The 3,555-nt window shown below is 38.4% G+C and overlaps 1 pseudogene; it reads left to right on the top strand.

Annotated features, from left to right (window-relative positions):
• The first annotated feature begins 1,287 nt into the window (after window positions 1–1,287).
• Window positions 1,288–1,925, top strand: LOC114030050 (annotated as a pseudogene).
• Window positions 1,926–3,555: the final 1,630 nt, after the last annotated feature.

The following is a 3,555-nucleotide window of genomic DNA, read 5'->3' on the forward strand; positions in this document are numbered from 1 at the left end:
CTGGCAGATACAGAGTGTCACTGCATTTCCCTTGAAAATTTAAAATATCCTTGCACCCATATGAGTGTATTCTTGAGTTCCATTCACTATTCTGAACATATTTTGGGAAGTTTAGAAATACACCATTATGGTTCTCCTGGGAGAACTGTGAATAACCAAAGTCCAAGGAGAGAAGGTAAAAATCTACAAATTAGAAGCAAAATATAAATAGGCTAGAGCAAAAGGCCAAGGACAGAAAAGATGTGATGATAATCAGAGGCAATTTATGTTGAATATATGATAGATGGTGATGATGATATTGATGATGACATAGATATATAGATATAGATATAGATATGTAGCCACCTATAGTATGGTATAGCCATATTTTCAAAGCTACAATGGAGCAACTAAGATCCCTTTCCATCCATGGTTTCCCCCAATCATTAGTAGGACTTCAATCTACTTCTTCCTGATTCCAGGAGAGTTTGTGTAATCATTGCCTCACATGCTCCCTCCCATTCATGTTTTAAAGGGGGCCCACTAGGTCAGTCTGGAAACTATCATATGGTTGAAAGGTGGGGAAGGGGGTTTTCATGTTTGCTAATTTGTTCCTTTTAGATTGTAATCACCTTGAAAAGGAGAAGAATTGTGGGATACTGATATTATATTCATTTTCACAGGAGCAGGAAAGCATAGTGCTTGTTCCAGAAAGTTTCTAATTTCTTTATTCTTTCTGACTCCATAGTTATTTGATCCTGAATGAAAATTATACCCATTCATCATTCATGAATTCAATTACTCAAACATCAAAAGGAAAAGCCTAATTCAAGGAAGTAAATCAAAATCACAGTGAGGTCAAATGTGGGCTACTTTTACCTTTTTTATTTTTGAGCATGGTTCTCTGATGACACTAAGTGATGCTACTGTTTTTTCCTCAAATGAGCTCCCTCACAGTTTATATATATATATATATATATATATATATATATATATATATATACACACATATATATCTTAAAAAGTTACTTAATACTTAGAGAAAAAAAAGTACTGAGGTAAACATTACAATGGAATGCCCAATGTGTCACTAGTAGGCAATTGTATAATATGTTTGTACCACAATTTAGGATATTTAAAAATCCAGCATCCTTAATAATTAGCATTTCAATCTTATTTCTTATTATGTTGTCATAATTTAATTATTCAATTAGAAATCACAAGTCATTAAAGAATAACTATTGGCATTTTAAATTGTCCTCAGAATTAAGAAAATAAACAGTTTCTTTTCCTGAGTGGCATCAGACCATGGAAGACTGGCAGGTCCTGTTAATTGATGGGCAGGGCCATTTCCTTGGCTGCTTGGTGGCTATCATGACAAGCAAGCCCTCCTGGTATGGAAGGTGGTCATGGTTAGTTGTGAAGGCATCAACATCTGAAGAAACTTCTACTGGAACAAGTTGAAACACCTGGCCTTCCTCAGAAAGCAGATGAACACAAACCCTTTAAGAGTCCCTGATCGCTTCAGAGCCCCAACACACATGTTCTGGAGGACAGTCAGAGGGATGCTTCCCCACAAGACCAAGAGTGATCGGGCCTCCTTGGAACACCTTAAGGTGTTTGATGGCATTCCTCCACCATATGACAAGAGGAAATGCATGGTTGTCCTAGCTGCTCTCAAAATGATCAGACTGAAGCCAACTAGAAAGTTTGCTTATCTGGGATGCCTGGCCCATGAGGTTGGCTGAAAGTATCAGGCACTGACTGCCACATTGGAAGAGAAGAAGAAGGAGAAAGTCAAGATCCATTGTAGAAAGAAAAAGAAGCTTACAATACTATACAAGCTAGCTGAGAAGAACATTTAAGGAAAAATTCACAAACACACAAAGGTTCTAAAGAAGCACAGGCTGCTGAGTGAGTACAATAAAGTCTATCCTTTAAGGTAAAAAATTAAAAATAAATAAAAATAAACGTAAATTATGAAGAGAACATTTGATAAAAATTATTTTTTCTGATATCTTTTCTCCTGAAAATTGAAAAAGAAAACAGCAATACTAATTCGGAATAAATATACATTCTTTACATATATGATTTTTAATTCATCTTTCATTCCAAATGCTATTTGATATTTTATTTCTCACTTTGCTATAGTTTAGTTTACGAACCAGACATACTGTATATTTTTGCCATCCCATCTTCTTAAGTCATAGCAAATATGTCTAGGAGTATTTTGGTATGGAGAAACAGCTGATATGTTATGGGGAGATTGTATCATAATAGGTTGCCTAGTCAGAAGGAATAAATGGATGATGAGTTAAAAAAAAAAACCTACAAAGATGGCAGAGGGAAAGCAGTGACTGTCTTGAGCTCTCTCCCCAAACCCCTCCAAATACCTATAAAAAATGGCTGTAAACAAATTCTAAAGCAGCAGAACCCACAAAACGACAGAGTGAAACAAATTTCCAGCCAAAGACAACCTGGATAGTTGATCAAAAAGGTATATCGTGCCAGGAGGGGAGAGGAGCACAGTTTGGCATAGGCGCGCAGGCCACAGCTACCCAGCAGCAGACCTCAGAGGACTGAACTGCAGGCAGCTGTGGTGGTTTCCAGACTTCTCAACCCACAAATGTCAAAGACAACTTGGAAGGTCAGTGGGAAAAGTCTGTGACTGTGGTGAGAGAGGAGCTAGGTCTCAGCCACAAGTCTGAAGCGTGGCCTGGGGCCATAGCTGTTTCCTGAGCTTCCTGCCCACAGACTGAGGGGGAATCAAGTGGCTGATCAGAAGGGGATTGCAGGGATCTCTTTGCCAGAGCTGAGGCAGGAATCTCTTGCTTTGCCCATGCTTGGATCTGAGTCACAGTTCTAAGGGGTGGTCCTGGGGCGAGGAGGAGCACTGGCATGGTGGAGCTTGCTGTGGCTGTGGAGAGGAAACACCTTGCCCTTTATCATAGCACCTTGGAAGAACTGAAAATTTTCAGGTACCTAAAAGTATCTCTGAAAACAGCTATACAAACCCCCAAAGCTTAGAACAGTATATTCTCCACATTGGAAGCAGACTCTTACCTTAACAAAGAGTTTAAAACTCAAGTAATTGGCCGGGATCATGAGTAAGCAGCACAAAAAGAGTCAGACTGTATTATCTTACTTTGGTGACAAAGAAGATCAAAACATACAACCAGAAGAAGACAACGAAGCCAAAGCTCCTACATCCAAAGCCTCCAAGAAAAATATGAATCAATCCCAGGCCTTGGAAGAGCTCAAAAGAGATTTTGAGAAGCAAGTAAGAGAAGTAGAGGAAAAACTGAGAGTGATGCAAGAAAATCACGAAAAACAAGTCAACACCTTGCTAAAGGAGACCCAAAAAATACTGAAGAAAATAAGACCTTAAAAAATAGCCTAACCCAAATGGCAAAAGAGGTCCAAAAAGCCAATGAGGAGAAGAATGCCCTAAAAAGCAAAATTGGCCAAATGGAAAAGGAAGTCCAAAAGCTAACTGAAGAAAATACTCCCTTAAAAATTAGAATAGAGCAATTGGAAATTAGTGACTTTATGAGAAATCAAGACACTGTAAAACAA

This window comes from Vombatus ursinus, unplaced genomic scaffold (assembly GCF_900497805.2).
Source record: "Vombatus ursinus unplaced genomic scaffold, bare-nosed wombat genome assembly UNPS02014945.1, whole genome shotgun sequence".
NCBI classification, from domain to species: domain Eukaryota; kingdom Metazoa; phylum Chordata; class Mammalia; order Diprotodontia; family Vombatidae; genus Vombatus; species Vombatus ursinus.